General features: G+C 45.1%; 1 protein-coding gene and 1 long non-coding RNA gene across 9 annotated transcripts in view; both read left to right on the forward strand.

Annotated features, from left to right (window-relative positions):
- CACNA1D (calcium voltage-gated channel subunit alpha1 D) overlaps positions 1 to 26,270 on the forward strand; it is a 315,854-nt gene that overhangs the window by 64,562 nt on the left and 225,022 nt on the right. The gene's annotated exons all lie outside the window — the stretch shown is intronic.
- LOC118983350 (uncharacterized) lies at positions 1,214 to 17,226 on the forward strand. Its single transcript, XR_005065706.1, has 3 exons — positions 1,214 to 1,328; positions 5,837 to 5,839; positions 17,216 to 17,226. It is a non-coding gene; the product is annotated as an uncharacterized LOC118983350 (long non-coding RNA).

A 26,270-nucleotide genomic window follows, 5' to 3' on the forward strand; every position in this document is an offset into this window, starting at 1 on the left:
ACTTACTTTTCAGCATCCTCCGATGCTCTGTGTTTTCTGTGCAGCTTTTATATCTGTGTTTAGTGAGAGAGAAGGTGGGTATTCTTAATCCATCTTGCCAGGAACTGGAGCCTCCATATTCATGTTAATATCAGTGTCTCTAAGCCTGCGCTTTAGCACAAATCAAAGCAGTGGCCCCAAAGTGTACTATTAGTCATGGTGTTCATCATTGCTGTCACTCTTGGTAACCAAACAAAACAAAGCAGAATCCAATTTCCATTAATAATGTCCTTTGATAAAGCAGTAAAAATGACTAGCTGTGTTAAATCTTGACCTTTGAGTACATGCCTTGTTAACATTCTGTGATGAATAGGAAGTACCCATCAAGCCATATACTGTAGTGTGATGATGGTTGTTGCATGAAAAACGGTGTGTGATTGGGTTGTGAGATGAATTAGCCACTTATTTTCTTGGGACATCATTTTCTTTCTTTTTTTTAAAAATGAAAAATAGAGACATTTATTGAAGAAGATACAAGATATAAGAAACGTTGTGCATAGTTCCCTTCAAAGTAGGCACCTTGGGACCTCACATAGTTGATGGGACATCATTTTCATTTGAAAGAATTCCTGACAAACTATGGTCATTCAGAATTGGGTATTTGGCAGCCTTTTTCTTCTGAATTACAGAAGTACCATATTTTTCAGACTGTAAGATGTACTCCCCCCAAATTTGGGGGGGAGAGGGGGACACGTCTTATAATCCAAATGTAGTTTACCTGGCTTGCTTGGGGGGGCGCGGTGGTGGAGCGGGGTCGCTGCTGCAGGAAGCCGGCGGCAGCAGGAGTGGGGCGATGCTGCAGGCCCTGGGCTGGGAGGAGGGGGTGTCCCCATGGTACGAAGCAAGGGAGGCGGGATGGAGTCCCCACTGCGGCACACTGTAGTGCTAGGGAGGTGGGTACAGGCGGTGCAGGCACATTAGGAGAAGAGAGCTTGCGGCGCCCATACGTGCACCTCATGACATGACTGGTGTGTCCCCATTAACATTAACAGGCAAATTCCACTGCAGGGTCACCTGTCAATGTGGCCCTGCAGCTGTTGCAGAACTACAGCTTCCATCATGCTTGGACAGGTTGGGATGATGGGAGCTGTAATTTGGCAACAGTTGCAGAGCCACACAGGTTGTGCAAAACTACTGTCCCCATATAATAGTGTTGCACAGCCTGTGGCCCTCCAGCAGGACATCTCCCCCATAACAGTGTCAGCAGCAGATCCCCCCATAACAGGGCATCATCCACTGATCTTCTCAGCTACAGCGCCCCCATAACTATGAAGGGCACAGTACTGATAGTTCTGTCATTATTGTATTTGGTTGTAGAAAGATACGATAGTGTACCATAGTCTCCTGCTGAATCTGCTGTAATTGTGGAAAGATGTCAAAGCAGAAAAGGATTTTGTATAAAATCCCTTTTAAACTGGAGGTAGTAAAGTATGCCAAAGAACGTGGGAATGGAGCAGCGGAGAGACACTTTGGGCCACCTCCAACTGAAAAAGTGATAACGAATGGAGGAAACAGGAGGATCAATTGCAAAAAATGGGCGAAATGAAACCATTCTTTCGTGGGCATGCTGAGAAATGGCCACAGTTAGAAGTGGATATAGGAGAGTGGGTCACCCGTCACGGGATCAATGGCTTTTCAGTATCTACAGAAATGGTCATATATGAAGCCAAACATCTGCTGCAGAGAAAGGCATTGGGGACTTCACTGGATCACCGTCATGGTGCCATAGATTTAGGAAGAGATGTGGCCATGCTCTGAGCACCAAAACCAGGATTACACAAAAATGCCTATAGACTATGAATCCAACATTGTGTCTTTTCACAAATTTGTACTGGATGCAAGAGAGAAAAATGGATTCGAAGTAAGCCAGATTGGGAACATGGATGAAGTCCCATTAACCTTTGATGTTCCATCAAACAAGACTGCTGGTGGGAAAGGTGCCAACACCATAACTGAAAACCTCAGGGCCTGAGAAAACCCATTACATGGTTGTGTTGTCCTGCGGTGCAGATGGCACCAAACTGCCACCAAAGCTGATGATTTTCAAGAGAAAATACATGCCAGAAGAGGCAGTCCCCAGAGGAGTTATTATTCATGTTCATGACAAAGGATGGATGGACGAAAATGGCCTGAAGATATGGATGGAAAAAGTGTGGTCCCAATGTCCTAGAGGTCTGCTGAAAAAATCTGCTCTATGAGTGCTGGACCAGTTTAGGGCATATCACTGAAGCCACAAAAAAGAGATTTAATGCAGAGAAAACCCATGTAGCTGTAATTCCTGGGGGCCTTACCAGCCGGTTGCAACATTTGGGCATTTTCATCAACAAGCCATTTAAAGTTTTCACGAGAGTAGAGTGGAGCAAATGGATGGCTGCTGGAAACCATGATCTGACACCAACTGGACGCATGAAGAGGCCCACGATTACCCCAGTTTGTGAGTGGGGGAGAAGCTCACGGCAGTCAGTTAAGGATGAAACCATAGTGAGGTCCTTCAAAAATGTGGCATCAGCAATGCCATAGACGGCTCTGAAGAGGACACCCTCTGTGGACAGAGTGAAGACGGTGACACTAGTGATTCTGAGGAACCGAGCTTCATAAGTGTGGACAGTAGTGACGAGGAGTGCTGGGGGTTCCCTGGTGATTAGAGGGGCTTCCGTACTTAAAGCTTGAAGTCAGGAATAATGGTTGTTAATGCTGCTGTTGAGTTCTGTTTACATTTCCATTGGTGAAATATTATGTTATTTACGTTATTAGATATTTTACCACATTTTTTACTTCAACACTTTTTTTCCTATTTTCCTCCTCTAAAACCTAGGTGCGTCTTATAGTCCAAAAACACGGTAAGCCTTTCACTTTAAGGAAAACAACTGACAGCAATGTTATCAAATGATTGGAGCTATTGAACAAAAACTTAAATTTTAAAAAACTTGTTTCCACCATTGTGAGTGTGAAAGCTTCCTGGCGTTTAAAAAGTTTTCTGGTGAGTTGACTCCTAAGATCAGTGGTGATATTAAAAGTCGACTTTTTAAAATTATAGAATGCAGTGTGTCAACATTAGGAATGTTTACAGTATACCATTATTTTCAAATTATTGATGCATGATTTTATAAAATCATGTATGGGTAAAAGAGCCATTGAAAGTGAAAAATATAGACTAATGAATTTTAGTGCAACAGGGTATAAAAAGTTCACTGTTATGGTTTCAGATTCCACGTTGTAACTAACCTTTTAAGAAACTCTCATCGAATTTTAGTGTAGTACCAAAAAAGAGTTTACCTGAAGAGGCCATTAAAATGCTCCTCCCTTTTCTAATTGTGTATCTGTGTGACTCCAGATAGACTTTATGTTCTTCAACAAAACCAAACTATTGTAACCAATTGAATGCATCCAGTTATCTTCTGTTAAGTCAAGATTTGCAAAAATGTAAAAACAATGTCACTCACTACATTTTATTTGTTTTGGAGAATATAGTAATTTTTTATAAAAATGTTATTTATGCTGACATAAAAATATTTGTAAATCAAAGCCTGCATAGGGTAGGATTTACCAAGCCTGGTTTCTGGGTCCCTGGGATGTGTTCATCACATGTATCATGGAATTCACACTAAATAAGCTTACATTTTCTTCAGTTTAAAGGGGAGGGGAATGGTGGTTTGGTATATTGTTTATTTAAAGGGCCAAATGGTAAATCCTTTAGTCTTGTGGCCATACAGGCCCTGTCACAACTTCTGAACACTGCTGTTGTCGTGTAAAAGCAGTCATAAACAACACATAACCAAGGAGGATGGCTGTGTTCCAATAAAACTTTATTGACACTGAAGTTTGATCTGCTCTTATGCTTTTTATGTGTTGTGAAATATTATTCTTTTTTATTATGTGCTACAATTTTGTAAGTGGTGGGCCAGATTCAGCGTGCGGGCCGATGTGGGCCAGCCCGTCTTCATCACAGATGTGTGTGTGAGATGAGCGCCCTAGCCAACACCCCTTCTTGATTGTGAGGGTTATTTCCTGCTTGTCATGGAGAAGCACAGGAAATGCAGGAAAGCAGCAGAGGTTCCAGAGATCTGACACAGTGTTTGGGTGAAACCTGTCAACCGAAGTAGCTTCTCACTCTCCTTTTGTATTTCTGAATTTGCATGGAGAAGAGGGCCTTTTACATCTTTTATCTGTTTATCCCCACATTACCCTGTAAAGTAAATGCTTTCATGCTCCTATGGATGAAGAAACTGTGGTGCAGAGGATTACCAGCAGGTCCCAGGTCATGACGAGACTGGGGTTTGTGTCCAGGCCAAGCCCACGCCACAGCTGTTGCACCTCACATGCCAGGGCTGTGCTGCTCTCCTGACCCCAAAGTAACTTGTGTCTGTACAGGAAGGCCTGCTGATATCTGTGTAGGCCATTGAAAGACCTGCTATTCAGCAGTGATAAAAAATCAAAAAGAATAGAAATGAAGTCACATTTTGAGTGCAGCCTCGTGCTAGAGATTTTTTGCATACTCTTGTACAAAATATTCTCATTTTACCACAGTGAGTAAGACTCGGTTTCTACCTTTAAGGAATTTAGAGTTTAATAGGTTTAATGATTTACATCTAGCATTCTTCTCTCTGTGTTTAGCAATGTGTGGGGTAGTTGTAATTGTCACAGATACTGAGAGGCGCTACTGGAATTTAGTGTGTGGGATTCGGTTACAATGGAGGATTGTCGCTCCCAACGTTCTGGCAGAGACCCTGTTGGGAAACACTGGGCGGAGTAAACTCACAGTAGTAATGGCAATAATAAACTTGCATGTTGAGCACTGTTCTGTGTTCTGTGAGTTCTGCAAATACCGGCCCATATTCACTGATCTGCAGCTCTACATTTAAAAAACATCTAAATCTGAAATGGACTCTATTGAAGTGCAGTTTACAAACCATAAACTTTACATGCATCAAGTGTAAAATTGGTAATTTTGGGTCAACTCGTAAAGTTTCATAACTGTTACCACACCCTAGTTTTATACCATTTTCTTTATCCCCACAAATTCTCTTGGGCCTGTGTTTGTCTTTTTATGGGTTTTATTACTTTTAATGTCATTTTTCAGATGGTCCACTGAAGAAATAAGAAAAGTTATTTGATTATAGGGTGCTGTTCTAGATCCTTTGGGGATGTTAGGCATTAATTTTCTGAAATCTGAAAAATTCTGAATTCTAAAATACACCTGGACCCAGATGCTTCTGACGAGGGACTGTGACCAGAGTGAACAGCTACAAACCCTGCAGTAACCTGGTGAGGGAAGACCAGCATGGCTCTTCATTCTGTGTGGAGGAAACCGGGCTCAGGAGTCTGCCTGCAGCAGCGTGGCCGTGCGAATGGGAAAGCCACAATTAGAACTTAGATGTGCTAGGGGAGAGGGGAGAGAATCACAGGGGAAAAGGGGAAGTACTCACATGAACAAGTATAAAGGACACATGGACAATAACTAAGGTGGGGGGCAGAGATGGGAGGGAGGTGGGGGGGAGCAGGGCTGGGAATACAAGAAAGAAAACTGTACTTGAACACGAGTTAAATAAAAAAAATAAAAAAAATACCCCCCCCCTCCAAAAAAGAACTTAGATGTGCTGCCGGCCACTTCGCTTTGGCCGCTGCTGCTTTTGTCCTTGTCTGACTGGAATGCCACAAGGATGTCTGGGGGGAGTCCAGAGCAGAAAAACCAAAAACAACCTCCCCCAAACAAACAAAAAAGGAATGGCATGATAGCTGGGCTTGTGATAGAATTTGCCTGTGTTTAGTGATGGAGGAAATCATTGTTATTTTTGAGTTGGTACTAAAGAATGTTTATAAAATATTTTAAAGTTCGTGAAAGCCAGTGGGCCCACACTCCCCATGAGTCCCCCGGTTAAGTAACTATTAGTACCAGTCCCTCCTCAGTGTCCCCTCCTCCTCCTCCTCTCTCCCCACGTGGAGGGGACTGGGGGCTAGGATTTCATGCTTCTCCTTCTTTACTTTTCTTTACAGTTTTACCCCTATATACTTCAATCGCTCAGCAACCTATCTTTAGTTTAGCCCAATTTTGAAGTTTATATCACTACAATTATATCAAATATATTCTTCTGTAACTTGTAGTTTTCCCTCCATTATATTTTTGAAATTTATCTATAATTCATCTGTTTCCCTTGTCACATATTAGAATATGCCATCATCTATTTATACGTTTACTGTTGGGCGTTTGGGATATTTTCATTTTTTTCTAGTTCAAATGGTGCTGCTGCGAAGAGCCTTCTGAGCTTCTCCTGGCTCTCCTGGCACACACGCACAGAGGGCCGCCTCGTAGTGGGGCCACTCAGTCGGTGTGCGTGTTTCCTAAAGGGTCATGTCAGTGAACACGCCCCTTCAACCATGTGGAGTGGTGCATTCGCTGTCCTCTCCTTGGTAATACTTGATGTTGCATGTTTTAATTTTCTAATCAAGTGGTCTGTCATTGAGGTTTTAGTATGTATTTCTCTGACGACTAATGAGATTGAGCGTCTTTTTAGGTAGCCATTTAGTTTTCCTCTTTTGTGAAGTGTCTCTCTAGTCATGCCTGTTATTCTAGTGAGTTGTCTTTTTCTTATTTATTTACTGAAGTTCTTTATATGTTCTGGATTCTAATTTGTCATTGACTAAATGGCATACAAATATTTTTTCCAGCTTATGGCTTGTTCTTGTGGTCTCTTTATGGTCCCTTTGATGAACAGAGTCCTTAACTTTAATGCAGCTAGTTTATCCATATTTCCAGCATGAAGTTTGCTTTTTATTTAACAAGTGCTTGTGGAGCACTTTCTGTGTGCTAGACACTTTTTAAAGGCACTTTATAAATATTTACTCATTTAATCTTTGTAACAATGTTAGAGCTGAATACTATTATTATCCCCATTTTATAGGTGAGGAGACTGAGGGACGCATGGATAGGTGACTTGCCAAGGTCACGCAGCTAGTAAGTTGGAGAGCCAGGACTTGAACCTAAGCATTTTAAGAAACTTGTTTGAGAAATCATTTCCTACCATGACATCATGCAGATGATATTCGTATATTGTCATTTAAAACTTTTATTTTCTTTAACATTTACGTTTTTAAGAGCTCCGTGATAGACCTTTGTTTTTGGTATGAGGTAGGGTTAGTGTTCACAATTTTTCTGTGTAGATAATCAGTTGCTCCAGTGCAGACTACTTAAAAGCCTAAAAACTGATTTCCCCACTTCTCTGCAACACACCCTGTGTGACAAACCAAACTCCCTCGTGTGCTCAGATAAGTTCCCGGCCTCTCCCTTTTCAGTGCTGCATGTATTTGTCTGTGCATCAGCACCACACTGTGTTAATGTCCATGACTTTGTAATAAATCTTGTCATCAGGTAGGTCAAGTCCTTCCACTTTGTTCTACTTCATCAGGGGTGTCTTGGAAAGCTTCTTACTCCTTGAAAGCAAAATGGTGGGAGAATTCTTGACCGCATTCACATACCCGGGCTTTTGGCAAATGGTTTGTCGCTGCTACTGCATTTACTTGTTTGGTGTAAGTTAAGTAGAAACAATTGCATTTGAGGGGCTCAAGCCTGATTTCTATCCTCGCGGCAAAAATATCTTCAAATGCATCCTATGAAGTGGCCTATACAAAGTTTTGAATCTCATGTAAAGGAGGGGAAGGGGACAGGAAAAGCTGTTTGATGGATTAGTATTCCCTTGTGTTCAAGTTCAGTTGCATTAGTAGTTTTAGAGCACATGCTGAGGAACTTCAAAGGGTATATGAAGTATGATTCCATAAGTCAAAAAACAAGACGTTAAATCGTATGGTTACGTTGTCTTATTCAACAAGGAAGAGGTCGCGGCACCCAGCTGGTCTTAGATGGCTGATGTGCAGTTTGGTACTTGATGTTACCTTGATGGTGTTGAAGGAGTTGAAATCAAACACCTAGAGTCTTTGCTGTGAATATTTCTGCTCCCCAAATGTTATATCAGAGTAACAGCGAGTAGAACGTGTGTTACACATATTCCACACAAACGTCTCTTCTACAGACAGAAGGGTCACAGGAAGTATTATTTACGGGACAAGTTGCAGTCAACTTTCAAATACCACCAGTGTGCTAAGTCGTAGCCTTTCTCAACCTAGGCGGCCAAAGTGAAGCGTATAAGGCTTTGTGAAAGTGGTGATTACTGTTCCTTTTTGACAGAGGGCTGTGAATTCCTGGACAAGGGAAAGACAGCGTGAAGTCTCTCCTGGCTGTAGACAGCAGCAAGGTCCTACTATGAACTAAAGAAACACCTCATTTGCCCATTCTTCCCCTTCACCTCTTACCAGTGTCCACTTTCACTCTGTTTTAGTCATGATGGGCTCTTTGCTATTGTTTTTAATGTGCACCAAAAAGACATGCTTATTGGTTGTAGAGAGAGGGGAAGGGAGAGAGAGAGAGAGGGAGACAAACATGTTTTGGTTGCTCTCATATGTGCCCTGACCGGGGATGAACTGAAAACCCAGGCATGTGCCCAGACTGGGAATTGAACCTGTACCCTTTTGGTTAGGGGACAATGCTCCAACCAATTGAACTACACTGTCTAGGATAATTCTTTGCTATTCTTCAAAATGCCAAGCACACTGGCATCTCAGACTTTGGCCCTCTCCTTTCTCTGTCTAGAATGTGCTTCCCCACATACATGTTCGGTTCACACCAAATTTGGCTGGGTATCTACTCATGTCATCTTCTCAGAGAGAGCTTCCCTGACCAACCTCTAAAAGAGTAACTTCCACAGTCCCCGTCCCTTGCTTCCCTACGTGATATTCTACATGGTACCTGACAATTGTATTGTCTGCTCCCTGCCCCCTCCCCCAATGTCATCTCCTAGGGGACAGGGACTCTCTTTTTCACTGCTGTATCTTCAGTGTCTAGGATAGTGCCTGCCACGTGGAGGCCGCTTGATTGCTCTTTGTTGAGTGAATGAAGCTGCTTGCCAACAGGGGAAGGGCAGAGGGAGCACGCTTGTCCCCACCACCAGCCAGCTGGCCCCTTCCTCCTTGAAACAGTCTTCTGTGGCTTCCAGGATGCATCATTCTCTGGGCTCCTCCTGCTTCACCTGTGGCTCCCTCTCAGCCTCCTTTACTGATTCTCCTGGACCTCTTTCATGCTGGCGCGCTCTGGGACGCAGTTAGAAGGGCCTCTCCTTGTTTCTCTTGGCAGGCCTGCCCTTCCTCGGTGATCTTACCGGGTCTGAGACTTCAAATGTACCCAGAGGCTAATGTCCCATGTTCTTCCAGCTCAGACTTCACTTCTGTACTCCAGGCTCATATAGCCACCTGCCCTTGCAGAGGCAAGCCCCATCCCGCTTGCCGTGTGTGTCCTGCACTTGCCACCATTGCTGGGTTGTCATCTCTGTGCCCTCCACTAGAATGGAAGCTCCACAGAAGGTCTTTCTGTTTACTGTTGTACCCACAGCACCTGCAAGGGTAAGTGTATTAGGTTGCAGCGTGCAGCGAAGACTAATAACTCACTGTTATGCCCTGCTTCAGCTCTCCCTACATCCAGAGCTTCTCTGACCCTTCACTGATGGTCATTGTCTTGAAAAACCTCTTCAGAAATCCATTTGGCAAAATGATTTCATTGTTTCTGGATAGCCTTGTTTAATTGATCACAGTTATTTTAGTATACAGTATTAAGTATATTCTTCATGATTGAATTAGGGAGGCCATTTGGAATAGTCAAGGGATCTTTGATTTTAAAGCCAGACACTTGTTAGTTAAATTTTTTCTCTGCTACCAAATAGCTACAGAGCCTTAGTCAAAACATAGCAACCCTAGGCCTTCGTTGCCTCATTTGTGATGTGAAATGAGATTTCTTTCATAGGCCTGTTGGGGGAAATCAAATGTGGAGTATGTGAAATGCACTTACCATAATTCTTGGCATATAACAGGTATTTAGTAATAACTATTAGGGTTACTGTCCTTAGCTGTACAGATGATTTTTAGGATTGCTTGCAGCTCTAATATTTTTGAAATAAAAATATGCTGATTTTCCTTTTAAATCTTGGCAGTTGGTCTTTGGTTGAAAACATAATTGTCTAATATTAACATTGTTTCTGTGGTAAAAATTAGATTTACTTACATTATTTCAAATTAACAGTCTTTTTCAGGAATTCTGCTACAGAGTTCAAGGACTGTCTTTCAGTAAATTGTACTTAACTAGAGTGCTTAGGAATGGAATGTTCTGGTGGAGTTGAATATCCTAATTAATGAGAAAGGAACTCATTTCATGGGCTAGGCCTTTTCTAAAGTGCCTTTATATGTATACCAAGCATAATTCCTGAGTGTATGGTGAGTGTGCAGTAAATACTTGGAGACATTTGTCCTGGAGACACTCATCTGAACTCTTCTATGATGATTGCCCTAAGATATAGAAAGTGTAGGTGATGCTAGTAAATACAAAGTCAACATAGGCTTAAAAATATTTTAAAGGAGCTTTTTGGCTTTGAACCCTAAATGTCAACAGTGGCCTCATTCCTGATAATTATTTATTGCTTGGACCTTCTTAGAGGCAAAAGGATTGCAGATGGCTCCAGTTCAAAGGAGGCTGAGCAAAGTCTAGATAACACATGCAGACACACCTGCCCTGTTCGTGTGCACTCATGGACTCTCACACACACACTGTTCAGTGATGAAGAATAAATGTTGAGTTCAGCATACAGTCCAACATAGATCACTGGGCAATACGTCACAAGTGCCAAATGAACAGGGCACATTTAGTTCTGTGATTTCAAAGAAGGAATGATGAGCAAAGGCTAAAAATGGTCAGAGCAGGGTTCCTGGAAAAAGTGAAATTGGAGACGGGCATTGAAAATGAGTCAGACTGCGTCTTGAGCTACAGTTTATGAGGTTGGTCCAGCCAGGGACAAGTGAGTGGTTCTCAGGTCAGTTCATGCACACCTCTGAGAGGACTGGGGCAAGTCTGGTGGTCACCTCGTAGCTTTCCTGGGAAAATGGCTCATTATCTTTAAGTCACATCCTATTTGCCTCTGTGATTTTGGTGTTTTGTGGACTTTGAGTCAAGACTGGGGCTAGTTCTTATGTTGGAAGGGCAGGCGAGGGAGTTTCGGATGGAGTTTATTGTGGGGAAGTGTTCGCACCACTAGTGTCCTATGTGTCTGACTCCTTGGAGGAGGGCGTATGAGGGTAACCTTTGGCTGCGGGTTTCTCTCTGGTGATGTGACAGATGATTCTGGGGAGAAGGAAAGGAGATTCAGGCTTATACAGAAAGAAGTGTGGCATCATTCACAGATCCCATTCACTGACAACCAGAATATGCCGCACGGCAGGGACAGGAGCAGCCGTGTGGCTAGAGAGAGCTGTTGTGTATTGACATGCTTTCTCAACTCTTGGGATTGTTTACTGGGAAACCGCAGCTGTTGATAGTTGGTTGTACTTATGGGGGTGTGTGGCCCAGAGCCGACAGTCTTCCCGGGCCCTCACATGAGTCACCAGGGGCTCTCTGTTGGCAGAGAGGCTGAGATGGAAGAGGAGGGGCTGTGATTGTCACAGGGTAACAGCCATGCTTGTCCACAGCAGCTGCAGCTGCTGGTGTGTGCCTAGGTTAAACATGAGCCCTAAACAGGAAAATAACCTTGTCTTTCCTTGAAGTATGATTGCCTTGCAATGTCACATTAGTGTCAGGTATACAACATTGTGATGTGATATTTGTATATAGTATGAGATGGTGACCATCGGTCTTGTTACCTTCTGTCACCATAAAATGTCATTACAGTATTTGTAAAAATGTCTATGTTCTCGATGCTTTTTGTTATATCCCTGTGACTTATTTATTTTAAAACTGGAGGTTTATACCCTTCAATTCACGTCATCTGTGTCACTCATCTTCCCCGTCCCCACCGTTCTTTTGGCAGCCACCAGTTTATTCTCTGTATCTATGAGTCTGTTTCTATTGCTTGTTTTGTTTTGTTTTGGTTTTTAGACTCCATATTTAAGGAAATCATACAGTATTTGTCTTTCTCTGTCTGACTTATTTCACTTAGACTAATACCCTTGAGGTCTAACCGCTGTCGTTGGCAAATGACAAGATTTTGTTCTTCTTTATGGTTAAGTAATATTCCTCCGTGTGTGTATGTGTAACATATTTTTTGTCTGTTTATCTATTGGTAGGCACATAGGGTACTCCATGTTTTGGTTATTGTAAATAATGCTGCAGTGAATATAGAGATGCATTAATTTTTTGGATTAGTGTTTTGGTTTTCTCTGGATAAATACCCAGAAGTGGAATTGCTGGGTCTTATGGTGGTTCCATTTGTAATTTTTTGAGGAATCTCCATCTTCCTGTAGTGTTTTCTGTAGTGGCTACACCAATTTACATTCCTACCAATAGTGCAAGGGTGAAATAACCTTGTTTTTTTATGATGTCCCCAATTCCACTCCCTCTCTGTATAAACAGTGAGCTTCATTGCAGAGACTTACTTATGAGAAAGCGACAGTGATCTTGAATCCCAGGTGCTGTGCTTTGGTGAACACCCCAGACCATTGCTGGCCCCCGGTCTGCTTGTTAAATACTCTGTAAATAAGAGGTCATGGGGGAACTTCTACCTCTGAGCACCTGGGACTCATAAAATTTCCTGAAGTGTTTTTAGACCTCGCCCTGGTTTTACAAATGAGAGAACTACCCTATAGCCTGTGGACTGATTTGTTTGAGGGCAACAAAGTATTTTTTCCTGTTTGCCCATCTTTATATTCTGTCCATTTACTGCTGAGCCCTAAATGTATATGTCTAGCCCGACCTGTTGGTAATCTTGATTTGTATGTTTCAAAGGCTCAAACTGGACACATCCAAAATGGAACCCAGCTCTCCCTCCAGGCTTGGCCACCCCCAGCCTTCCTCATCCCAGCAGCTGGCATTTCATCCACTTCTTGGATTCTTCCTTGTCCCTGACCCTGTCATCAGAATCATCAAGCAGTCCTGTTCTCCCTGCCTGTGGGTTTGTTTCAAACTTCTCCATGTGTCTTCATCTCCGCTGCCACCTCCCTGATCTAAACCCCCACCGCCATCTAGTACACCTTCAGCCTCTGCCCCACTCAGTGGCTAGATGGCCTTGTGACAACAAGTCTGAGCATGTTACTCCCCTCTCTAGACCATCCTTCTGTGAATCAGACTTGGCTTTCCATGGGGCCTCTGAGCGCCACGTGTCCCTGTCTCCCTCCCACATCCTGGCTTCTCGCTCCTGTGCCTGTGGTGCTTCAGCCACATCAGCATCATTGTAGGTTCTTTAGAATAATAAGCTCTACAATTAAATGAAGATGGTGCATAGTATTTTCTACTATTAAAAGGTCTTTATTGCAAAGCTACATATATTTTCAAATTTAAATACTGTATTTAAGGAGAGAATAAAATATAAAGGTTCACTTAGAAGATTCATATATAACTAATGCTTACAAAACACTGAGAAATGTAGTTTGATGAAAAGTCAATTTGTGTAATAGATGTGTCTCTTAAGTACAGCATTTCTTTCAGTGCCACTGAGAGAGAATCCAAACATTCTGTGACTGTTCAGAGTCCCTCATTTATGGTGTGTTCCAGGAAGTCTCAGGTCTTTACGTTTGGAGGGATTGTCCAGGCAGGAGCTGGCTGCCGCGTGCAGCATGGGGCGGAGGAGTAACTTCCGCTCAGGGAGGGGCTCCCCTACATCCACTGGCCGCAGGGATCCTCTGGTGGAGGCGGAGGCGGACCTCACAGCTGGCAGCTGGGGAGGTCCGAGGGGAAAGGAGGGAACAGCACTGCTGTTTTAGGACCCAGACCCACTTGGGGGGAGGGGACCACCAGGGCTTGTTAACTCTTGGCCTCCTGGCAGGTTTGGAAAAGCTCCTTGTGAAGTGATTTTCACGACCTCTTCCAGGGACGTGAGCATCTTTAGCATGTCTGCCATCTCCTCCTCTTGCCTGGAGTGTTTGGATCTCTCTTCTTTCAGTTCGTGAACCAGGGAAGTAATTTCCTGCCTCAGCATCCAGTAGCTCCTTGTCCCCTTTCTGTAAGCATCCATGAGGCCACGTATATTTAATGACTCCTTCTTGCGTCTGGCATCCGCTAGGGGTGACTGGATCCTCGCACACTCTTCTCTTGCTGTGCTGAACTTGTCAATGAGTTGGCATTTCTCCTCAATCTGTGTGGCCAGGGCTTTTGCAAGCTGCACTTCACGTCTTATGTGAAGTCGACTCCAAACAGACCGAACAAGTCTGACTATAAATAGAAGACTCACCATGAAGCTGGTGACAGGTGGGCACGCCATTGTCTCCCACTGGAGGACATGGACAGTGAGGAGTGGACTCGGGCCACTGGGCAGCAGCTCCACTGCCACTTTGGCGATGGATGGGCCTCCAGCTTCAGCTTCCCAAGGATGGGCCCAAAGCCCAGCTCCACAGGGGACCACAGCCACTCCATCTGCACAGGGAACTGCCCCATCACCATGGAGTCTCCAGCCACAACATTCCACCTGGAACTGGCCAGCAAGGGCAGTCCTGATTGGTCATCAGTGATACCATATTTTTCAGACTATAAGACGCACCACCCCCTCCCCAAATTTGAGGGGAATAATGGTTGTTAATGCTGCTATTGAGTTCTGTTTACATTTACATGGGTGAAATATAATGTTATTTGTGTTATTAAATATTTTACCCCATTTTTTGCTTCAAAAATTTTTTTCCTACTCTAAAACCTAGATGCATCTTATGTTCTGAAAATTATGGTATATGGTTGGGGTAGGGAGAGCTTTGCCAGTTGTCTTGTTATCATGGCTACCTAATGATCATTCACCTTCATTTTGATTTCTATGTTTTTTGTACCAGTATAAATTAAAACATAGTGAAAATAGGAAAAAATTTCTGATCGCCATAGAACTTTCAGCTGTATTCCTTCCACCCAGAAACTCCTTTTTATCAATTAGTTCCTCACTTAAATGTCACCTCCTTTAGGCGTTAGCTAATTCCTCTACTAAAAAGTTCTCCCATATTTTTATCTATCATTGTACCCAGACTTTTTCTTGATGGTATTGTCTACAACTGTTTAGTACTTAATTTGACGATTCTCCCGCTGACTGCTGTCAGGGAAGGGCCAATGTTTGTTTTGCTCACCCATGTGAATCCCCCCGTCTCTGATCCCCCCCGTCACTCCGCCTTTCCTTCATTCCACTCCAGCAGCACCTTTCTCCTTGCTGTTCCTCAAACACGCTGGGCTTGCTTCTGTCCCAGGGCCTTTGCCCGCTGGGCCAGTTGTCTGGAAAGATTTTCTACCCAGATATCTGCATGGCTGGCTCTCATTTCCCTCAGCTCTTTACTGAAAGCCACTGTTTTGGCAAACACTTCTCTGGTCCTGTGTCCTGCACGCACCCCGACAGGCCGTGCTGCCCTTCTCTGCTTAGGTTGTGGCCTTTACACCGGCTATTACATGGCACAGTTTACTTATTTATCTTAGGTATTGTCTGTCTCCACCACTAGAATGAAAACTCCATGAGTTTGTCCTTTTTTCTATTCTTTTACTGCTATATGCCCAGTGGCTTTTTTAAAAAAATTCTCTTGCAAGGACATTTTCATTTGCTTTGAGAGAGAGAGAGAGAGGAGAGGAGAGAGAGAAACATTGATGTGAGAGAGGCAACGATGTGTTGCCTTTATAATCACCTAGTATAAAGGTGAGTACAGACTGGGGATCTGAGCCCGAACTGGGGACGAACCCTCAGCCTTTTGGTTATGGGCCAGGGCTGTGTGCCCAGCATCTTGAGTAGTTTGGGGCGCCCTGTAAATGTTTGTTGAATGAGTGAATAATAGATGCTGAGTGAATGGTATATAGTGTGTATGCTATTCACTTTTGTTGTAGTGAGATATACATAAAATGTACCATTTTAATCTTTTAAAAATATTTATTTTTTTTTGAGAGAGAGGAAAGGAGGGAGAAAGAGAGGGAAAGAAACATCAATGTGTGGTTGCCTCCCACATGGCCCTCACTGGGGACCTGGTCTGCCACCCAGGCATGTGCCCAATAGTCAGGGCACTATTGATTTTAAACTCCAAAATAAACACAAACTGTTAAGCGTGGGTCAGAATCACTGGCTATGAAATTCTCCCGGAGGGATGGGAGTAGGGATGTTGCAAGTCCTTTAGAATTTCTTTTCACAAGCTTCTGAATTCTGTGGAAATCTTTTCTGTGCAGTTTTCCCTGTTGAAACCCATGTGGCAGGTTCCTGCCATTCTCCATCACGTGTCCTGCCCTGGACTCCTCGGTGACATCTCAGTGGTGTTTTTCCTTTGTGACCCTACTGGAGTATTGAGACAGAAGCATAGGGCAGGCACATCTGAGTGCTTGGGGCCTTCCCTACTGAATCCCCAACACGGGGCGTGCCCTCGAGATGTGCCCAACCCTGTGCTGATCTAGGGTGTTCGGAGAGGGTTCTCGTGTATGTGGCCGCAGAGCAGCTCAGTGTGGCACCGCTACGGTGTATCTGTCCTTCCTGGCTACGTCATGCTGCTACAAGTGACAGGCTGTTCCGTGCAGAAAAAATTGTGGGGGCTCCAGGGACAGAGAGGCACTTGCTGTGTGGGATGGGATGGGGTGCAGGTAAAAGTCCGGGGAGACTTCACAAAGGCTAGAAGCCTATCAAGGCCAGAGGTCTGTTGGTGTGGAGAGTGGGGAACAGTGGGGCAGAAAGTCAGGGTGCAGGGTGGGATTGTGGTTGGGTCAGTTTCCTGTCTGGTCTTGTCAGTGATAGACAGGAACTGGGTTTAGCTGGGGTTATGTTCATTTCTGCTGTCAGCCCCACTGTTCGTTGTTTGGTTTCCTTCCTGCTTCACTGGAGGTATTAGCACCTGTCGGGAAACTCCTGAGCTTCCACAGGTGTGGCTTTGGTGCTCAGTCTTGCAGGGTCCAGGGTCAGTTGTCATTTTTCTGGTATTCAGTGTTACCTAAACATTTAGGATTACCCAGCCCAGGAGGAATACAGTAGAGTCCCATTAGGTCAGTAAATAGTAGTTCATGAGAGTAAAGACACACACCAATTGTTTAATCCATTTTGATAGATTTTTTTTTTTACTAGTTTACATCCATTTAAAAATTCACTAGTCTGCTCTCTTTATCTTAAAGGGTGTTAGACACTTGTAGTTCATGTAATAAGACTTGGTGTTACATTGTTAATTGCAGTATTGATAATACCTGTACCCACAGAGTGCACACCATTACCTTCTGATCAGCAGAAGTCATTAAGAAAACCTTTGGCCCTGGCTGGTGTAGCTCAGTGGATTGAGCACAGGCCTGCGAACCAGACGATCGCGGTTCGATTCTCAGTCAGGGCACATGCCTGGGTTGCAGGCTGGTTCCCTGCAGGCCAACTCCCAGCAGGGGATGCACGAAAGGCAACCATACATTGATGTTTCTCTCCCTCTCTCCTTCCCTTCCCCTCTAAAGATAAATAAATAAAATCTTAAAAAAAAGAAAAAAAGAAAACCTTTGAATGTCTTGTTGAAAGGGGAAAAATATCCCTTAACTGGTGAATATTTTTTCTGATCTTAAAATTAAGCTAACAAATGCTAAACAGGTGAAACATTATTAGTTATTTTTCCCAACGTTCTCTGTCCTGTCAGGTTTTAGTTGGGAGGAATTTTTGTCTTATGGGCGACTTTGTTTTCAACCACTGACATGTCACAAAGCCGATGGTCCTCGTTCTGTGTTTGCTCCGTTCGTTCTCCTGGACGTCTTAGTTTTGTTCGGGTTCACATGCACGGCTCACGGAGGGGTGTGCTGCTGTCTTTCAGTTGGGAAATGTTGCTGTTTGTTTCTATCACAGTGGCCCATGAAGAAGTGGGAAGATGCCACTGACATTGGTTACATTACAAGAATAATACCAGGCTGGGAAAGCTTGACTTGTAAGTGTCATTTGCTTTCGTAGAACAAACCAGAGACCAGCAATGAACATTTTCTGGTGAGCGTATCTTATTCAATTGTAAGTGGATTTAAGTAAAACTTGGTCTGTGGCTGTGATGATTCTCAGTGACATCTTCATTGTGCAGAAATACTAAAACCCACTGCATGTGGAGAATCACTGCTGCCTGCAATGATTTCCTGGGAGAGCAGGAGACGCTCTGCCCTCCATCAGGCCCATGGCTTTTCCAGTCCAGCGTTCTGATGCCGAGGGTGGGGTCAAAGGAGCCATGGTGGGAGGCCCTGGTGACCCTTCTTGTCATCACCTTAAAAATTTAGGGGTGGGGTTCAAAAGTGGACAACTTCCTTTAATGAGCTCTTATGGAGCCATTATTCATATTTTTCTTGAATTTGTCTAAATTGCTCCTGCAGCAGTTTTTATTTTGGGCCTTTACCATCTGGTGGAGCATGGCAGCCAGTCTGAGTGGCAGCCAATCAGAGTTTATCTGTGTCACTAATGAAAAATTCTGGTCTTTTTTCCATTCCATTTGTGCACATATTCATTTGATTCACTCAGCAGAATTGATAAATGCTTACATTGTTGACCTGTGTGTTTATTTTAGACCATGTTACTGTGAACCTTGTCACCAGTGCAGTTGATAATGATATTTTCTCCCCTTTGTTTGCTGCAGGGGTTCTGGGTGCTGTGGATCCTCTGCTTGGTAACTCCTGTCTTAGAACATGTATTGGTTCCCAGAAAGGTAGCATCAGAAAGTCCTGGGTTTGGTTCCTGGCCCCGCTGTTCCTGGCTCCATGGTCTGGGTGCTTCACCACATCCCCCCGAGGCCCTGCTGCCTCGCCTGTGAGGTGGGGGCGATACGCGCCTTCTCACAGAGTTGCACTCGCTCAGACTCCCCTAGCTGCAGTTGATAGAAGCCCAGTCAAGTGACTTATGCAGAACGGGGGAGTTCTAAGTCATGTGGCTGGGAAGCCAGGGGTGCAGCTGACTTCAGGCGCCACTAGATTCCAGTTCCGGCAGTGCCTTGAGGGGCTGTCTCTCTCTTCACTTCAGCAGTGCTTGACTTTCTCCTTGGGTGTGATGGCTAGATGACCAGTGGCAGCGCCAAATTCATAACTCACCAACTCAGCCACCCAGCCAAAAGAGATAACATTTCCAGTGGAAAAATTAGAGAAGTCCCAGGGTAGTCTCTGAGTACTTGACTCGGAGCACTGTCTGTTCATGTCCTTTTCACCATGGCCAGGGGAACAGAGTTTTCTGGGCCTGCAGTGGCCAGAGGAGGGGTTCCCTATAGAGAAGGATGGTCTCACCAAGAGAGTGTGGGGGCATCTACACAGTGTGAGGTGATCAGAGGGGCTCCCCTGGTGGTGGGAGGACTGAGTTGATGTAGGCAGAGAATTTCATGTAGTGTCTGCAGACAAAATTCCTGGTAGGCGGAATCTGTTCTCTTATTTTACTACCTAGGGAATGCAACTTCTTTATATTGGTTCTAAAGCCACTTCTCTAACCTGTTAAAGTGACTCTACCTTTTAAAAAATGTGGTTATTGATTATAGAGAGAGAGGAAAGGAAAGAAAGGAAAAGTATTGATGTGAGAAACATCGATTGATTGCCTCCTATATGCACCATGACTGGGGATCGAACCTGCAACCTAGGTATGTGCCCTAACTGGGAATGAAACCCCCAACCTCTTTGGTGTATGGTGTAACGATCTAACCAACTGAGCCATACTGGCCAGGGCTAGGTGATTCTACCTTTGATATCTTATTTATTTATGTTTAAAATATTTTATTGTTTATGCTATTACAGTTGCCCCACTTTTTCCCCCTTTGATTCCCTTCACCCAGGTCACCCCCTGCCTCACTTCTATAACCAGTTCCTACACCATTGACCATGTCCGTGGGCCCTTTATGTATGTTCTTTGACAATCCCTTCACCTTCCTCAGCCAGTCCCACCTCCCCCTCCCTTCTTACAGCTGTCAGTGTATTTCATGATTCTGTGCTTGGAAAACTGTGGGACACTGAAGAAAGAAATTGGGGAAGATACAAATAAGTGGAAGCATATACCATGTTCATAGACTAGAAGAATTAATATCACTAATATATCCATACTACCTTTAATATCTTTATAAACTTTTAACTTTACTTACTTTTAACCTTGAAATATTTTGAAAAGATGTATTTTAAGGGGCAGGTATGGCAGGGGGAAATTTCAGTTAATCTTCTTTTGTTATTCGGTCAAAAATTACTTATGGAGAATCTGCCCTGGCTGGGGTAACTCAGTGGAGTGAGCATGGGCCTATGAACCAGAGGTTCAGTTCCCAGTCAGGGCACATGCCTGGGTTGCAGGCCAGTTCCCAGCAGGGGACACATGAAAGGCAATATTTCTGTCCTTCTCTCCTTCCCTTCCCCTCTAAAGATAAATAAATAAAATCTTTAAAAAATTACTTATGGAGAATCTATCATATATAAGATACTCTGAAGTTCTGGGAGGGTGGAAGGGAAGAAGGAAAAGCCCCTTTCTCTGGGTGTCTACTCAGTGTAGGTTAAGTGTATAGATACTATGGTACAAGGCAGAATATGGGAAATCGCTGTCAGGGGAGTGGGAAGCAATAGGGAGCCCAGAATAGAGCAGGAGCTCATCCAGCGGGGAGGACACAGGAGGGCCTGATGGGGAGGTGGCATCTGGGCTGAGCCTTGAAGGCAGGATGTGGATTATAATCCACACAGGATGTAGGAGGCGAAATGCGGTGGCAGGAAGGGGTTCCCTTCATTCCAGGCTCTGTGTGTGGCACTGGGCGTTCACAGACAAGTAACAGTTCCATGCTCTAGTAGAGGAAGAACATCCCAAACGGCTTCAGGTTCCCAGACAGACGTCTGTATCGGGCCTGGCAAGGGCATGGTGGAGGGAACCACCCACTCTTCTTCCAGATGGCAAAGGGTATGAACCCAGGCCTAGAGAGGGGGTGGTGAAAGATGACTTGGTGGCATGATGGGCGTTCCGTCATGAGGTTCACCAGAAGGAGAGAAGGTGGAGCGAGGCAGTAGAAGACCTTGAGTACCCGTTCGGAAGTGTGGCTGGGAGTGTTCAGGCACTAGTTCTCCAAGGTGGGAGTTGTGGGTGTGTGACCTCTGTGGCTGCACAGGGCCCTGTGCTTGGCTCACTGCTCTGCTGTGGTCATCTTGAAATTCTCAGTGCTTCTGAAACAAGTTCCCTGCGGTCTCAGAGCCTGTGGGGGTGGTGACATGACATCAGTCTGAACTGTGCTTTAAGACACATCCGGCTGGAGTGAAGAGAACAAGAGCAGAGGCGGGACAGGAGTTGGAAAGCTGTCTGCATAGTTTCGAGGAGATTTAAGGGCCGAGGTGAGGATGTGTGCTGAGGATGGAGAGCGGCCGCGGCAGGCGCCTGCGGTCAGGCCTGAGCAGCAGACTGGATGTGAAGGGCTGGGGGTGGGAGGAGCACAGTTGGCTGTGACTGCGGACGCAGGGATTGCTACTCAGTGCTGTCCTCTGAGCCAAGGGACTTCAGTAGATAAGGCTGGTTTTCCAAATTGAGATTTAGAAGACTGTCTTAATATTTTTACTCTCAATAGTAAGCAAGAGCTGACATTGGCAGGCTCACTCAGTGAATATAAAATAACCAGAAAAGACATTCTGAGGCATTCTGGAATCAAACAGATGGACGGACCAAGCAATCATGTTAAAAACAGTAAATCACAACTTGAACTTCAGCTAATCATAATCACATTTCTCCCTTCTTATTTAATTTTGAAACATCTTCCTAAGTAGTTTCCTATATTGGTTTCTCTTACTTCAGAGACCTTGTTATTATAAAGTGCCTGCCCCACTTGGAGATGCCTGATCCGTGCCACGTGAACCAGAAAATTCTTATTCAGGCAACGGTATTCTTTCTGAGCTTTTGGAAGTGGTCATTTTGTCTCTAGCAGAGATTCATGAGGGAATTATTTCCCCTTGTTCAGCTAACATAGAAGTTAACACAACTGTATTTATCCAGTGATTTTCAGAAACGCTGTTCAAGTAAATAAAGGGGGTCCTGAACTTAACTTAGGGTCCTGACCAGCTGCTGACAGGTCACATGCCAGGAAGCAGGCTTTCAGCAGTGGGGTGGGACGGGTGTGCTGTATTAATACTGTACTTTGTTTCCTGTCTGGTGCAGACGTACACAAAGCACTTTTCCTATAAGGCTACAAGATCAAGGTGGTGCTGTCCTTGCCCCAGATGCTGTGTTGGGGCATCTTGAAGTTGAGGAAGCAGCTCAGGGACAGAAGCAACCGAGGTGAGGTCTGTGAAAACACTAAGGGGCTTCACTCCAGTCACAGAGGCAGATCGGCTTGCCTTTGCCCCTGTTGATCCAAATCGGGCTCCAGGAAGGCGCCAGGGCCACTGCAGCTCTTCCTGCCCTCGTGGGGGCGGCCTACACCTGGTCATCCAAAGTGGCCTTCTTTTTTTAAGAAGGGAGTAATTTGGTACCATTCAGATGTGTCACACTCTAAAAATGGAGATTATACCTGCTTTTTAAGGGGGTTGTGGAGGAATACCTGGCATCATAAATGGGAGTCCGTACAGTTAGTGAGGTGAAAAAGGAAGAGTTGCCTTCTTTTGCTCCTTTGCTCTCAACCATTAAGAGGCGCCTGATTTTGTCTCCATGCTCCCGCACTGCCTTGCTGGTGGTGTGCGGGTGCTGGTTCCCCGATGCTGAGCGCTGCTCAGGTGGCGCTGGGCACCAGGTTCGGGGCACCTGATGAGGCCTGGAACAGGAAGAGAGAAAGTGCTGTAGACACTTGGCCAGTTCCTTTTTGTCTCCCATGGCACAAAGTGTCTTGGCTACACACAGTAGGCACTTGCAGTTGAATTAGTCCTGTTTCGCTTGTCTAAAGAGATAGTCACCACCTGTAGAGTGTGACTTGTGACTTCTAGGTGTAGAGACAGCTTTGTGCTATAACATCCTCGTAATCTCGCTTGGCCCCCTTTGCCACCCGGGGCCGTGAGGGCTGAGACCATTTCTGGTTTGCTCAGCATTTATTCTCCAGTGCCTAGAGCAGGGCTTGGCACATAGCAGGTACTTAATAAACATTTGAGTGCGTGAATAAAGGAATGGGATACAACTGTCTTTCTTATATTATAGAAGTTCATTTTCTAAAAGAGTCATGTGTGTCTCTAGCTTCCTTTAGTTCTCAGGATCTTTTCTTACTCTTTTGCCTTTTTCTCTCCTTCTACCTCGAGTACTCAACACAGGGATTCACACACAGCAGGTGCGGTCACTTGGTATTCAGGAAATGCACTAAGTGGCAGTAGGTGAAGGAAAGTGCATTGACAAGGAGTTAGAAGGTCTGGGTTCAAGTCCAGGTTTGGCCATGAGCCAGTCTCGAGACCTTGGTGGAGTAGGCTGGGTATCCGTCCGGGCCTGGCAGAATTCTGCTTTGTAAAATGGGGCTACCAGTGGCCACTCTGCTTATGCAGCTCAGAAGAAGAAGAAAGGGATGTGAAGTGTTGGGAAGAGTTACGCCTGGTACCATGGGGGCACTTGTTCTTGTCACCAAAACTTGATGGGATCCCGCTATGCACGGTGTATGGCTGATGTGCGTGTGCCTCCTTCCCATCTGCACCGAGAACTGGTGGCTTTATTTTATCTAAATAAGTAGAGAAATAGACACATTGTCAGTGAGAAGATTTGAAAGTCACAGTAAAGTGTAAATATGAAAACAATAATTACCCATAAGAAGTAGCTGAGTGGTAATCATTATTAACCTTGTGGAATATTTTTAGAACCTTTTCTAGGCAGGTGTGCACACACACACACACACACACACCATGATTTTAGTCATCTCACAGTTATTTTTGTCTCATTTCTGCAGCAAGTGGCTGTGTTAGTCAGCTCCGGCTGCTATGACAAATACTGTAGCCAGAGTGGCTTACACAACATTTGTTGCTCACAGTTCTGGAGTCTGGGCCGTCAAGGTGCCAGATCAAGGCACCAGCAGATAAGATCAAGGTGCCAGCGGAGTTGGTGACTGGTGAGAGCCCGACTCCTGGTTTGGACGCCGTCTGGTTGTATTTTTAAATGGAGGAGAGAGAGAGATCAACTCTGTCCATTCTCATGTGAGCAGTGATCCCTCCCTCACCCTCATGTCTTCCCAAAGGCTCACCTCCAAATACCATCACATTAGGAATTAAAAGTTTCAGCATACGAATTCCTGGACCACACAGTCACTCCATAGCAACACCTGATTGCAGGAGAAGAAAGAGCCTCGTCTTACTAACATTTCTTCTGCAACTTGCTTCAATGCACTGTGGTGTGAGACACAGCAGGTATTTGCTAAATACCTGATAGATTTCTGGAACTTCAGGGCTGGAAAGAGTCTAATCTAACACAGGGAAGAAAACAGGCCCAGGGCCCAGTGGTAACAGCGCTGGCACGCCAGACCTTGCCTGCTGCTCCCACTTCCTGCTAACGAGTTAAAGTGCAGGTGCCAGGCGGCCCATGGGGTTGGCACTTTCAGCAGAGAGACTGGTGCTTGGTTAATTTTGCCTGCATCTCTTAGGTTTGTGGGTACTGTCCTGTGTCAGCGTAGCATCTGGATATCTTGAAGCAGCTGTCTCTGGTGGAGCTTTTGGACTGTTCTCAGGACAGTGTGCTGATTTCTGTATCAGCCAACACCTGGGGGCCCCGCTGGTTATCCTCATTTGCAACGTATGCAGATTCTACACACTTGATTTAACATTCAAGTCTTGGTGGGACTCTATTCACCTGTGTCTTCCATCTGAATACCTTAACATTTCTCTTTCCTTGCTTTGCCTTTTGAGTGCAGTGGAAAGGGGTCCTCCTTTCTGTAGGTGGTCTTTCCCTCACTCTCTCACAAGTGTGTGACTCTGCCCTTCCCTTTCTGTGGCTGTCTTAGGAGCAATCTTTTGTTCACCAGCAAACATTCGGTAGACCAGTAGGTCTACCTACTGGTAGGCAAGGCTTTTAAAGCAGGTTAACTTGGAAAGGATGATGAGGATTTGAACATTTGGAGGCTTCAGGGTAAAGCATTGCAGGCAGAGAAGAGAGCATGAGATAAAAAGGGTCAGAGTTGAGCCCCTGGGTGGGCCAGCTGAGAAGCAACTCTGGGTATCCTGGCATCTGGGACTCAAAAGGGGCAAGTTGCCTTCCCTTCGCTGGCCATGCCCTGAGGCACCCCTCATCTCCACCCACCTCCTGCTCCAGAGCTGTTGGTGCAAACAGCCTGGCTAGTGGCTGCTGCCAGCTTTCCTCTGGGGCTGAGCTCCTGATCAGGGGTTCATGACTGCTTAGAAGCCTTCCAGTGGGTTTCAGACAATCTGGGGACCACCAGGAATTACATGCATGACTTTGTATCTGTGTGCATTTCTTTTCTTCCAACTTTTGGAGGTCTCTGTTACCCTTGAAAGGATATGCAACTTATAGCTTAGGAGGAAGAAGGTTGGCATGTGGGCTAATTTTAGCAACTTAGTCTAAAAACTCTCAAATCGTGAAGCCTGTTGGGGAAAGTTTCATTCAGTTTGAAAGCCTTCACTGTCCTCAGTTCGCTCGTATTCTTACACTGCAGCTCTCATGGCTGGGACCGTGTCCTCTCTATTCTGCCCAAAGATAGGGGCAGAGCCCTTGGATATGTGGTTATTTGTAATTTTTTTGGTAATAAATAGCTTTGGTGTGGGTATCAGTCCATATGTACGCTGACCTGCAGTAGAGTGGACATTTTATTAGACCAGTTGGCCACTTCTTGGGTCCTGAGGCTCGCCTGTGGGGAGCAGACCTTTCCGATGCCAGTCTCCCTGCTGGTCCCTCCCGATGCAGCACAGAGACAGGCCTTGGCACATCCCGCCAGCAAGCTGAGGGCTGGGGCTTGTCTGCCCAGTGCCTGCCAAGTGCAGTCTGAGCCATCTTCTCTCAAGAGGGCTCTTATGCCCCAAGATCCCCAGGCATGAGCTGGACCCAAATGTGCCTCTTTGTCTGCTACAGGAGTGTGTGGTGGGATGCTTGGGAATCTCATCTCACCCTCCTTGACTTGAGAATGGCTTGTGCCAGCAGCAACCCGTGTATATCTTAGGCAGTGTAAGGGCTCTTATGGCTGCACCGCCACCAGTTGGAGTTCTCAGGGGCTTCTGCTTGCTGATTCTGCACCATTTCTAATCAGGAGTTCTGCCAAGTTGACGTGAGGTGCCCAGCATAGGGCAGGGCCACTCGCAGCTGCCTTGGCATTCTGTTAAGTAGGCACATATGCAAGTTGTGGCCCATCAGGGAGCTGCAAGGAACATCAGTGACAGGGTCATTTGT

This window comes from Sturnira hondurensis, unplaced genomic scaffold (genome assembly GCF_014824575.4).
Source record: "Sturnira hondurensis isolate 20B ecotype Veracruz unplaced genomic scaffold, ASM1482457v3 Scaffold0002840, whole genome shotgun sequence".
Lineage (NCBI taxonomy): Eukaryota > Metazoa > Chordata > Mammalia > Chiroptera > Phyllostomidae > Sturnira > Sturnira hondurensis.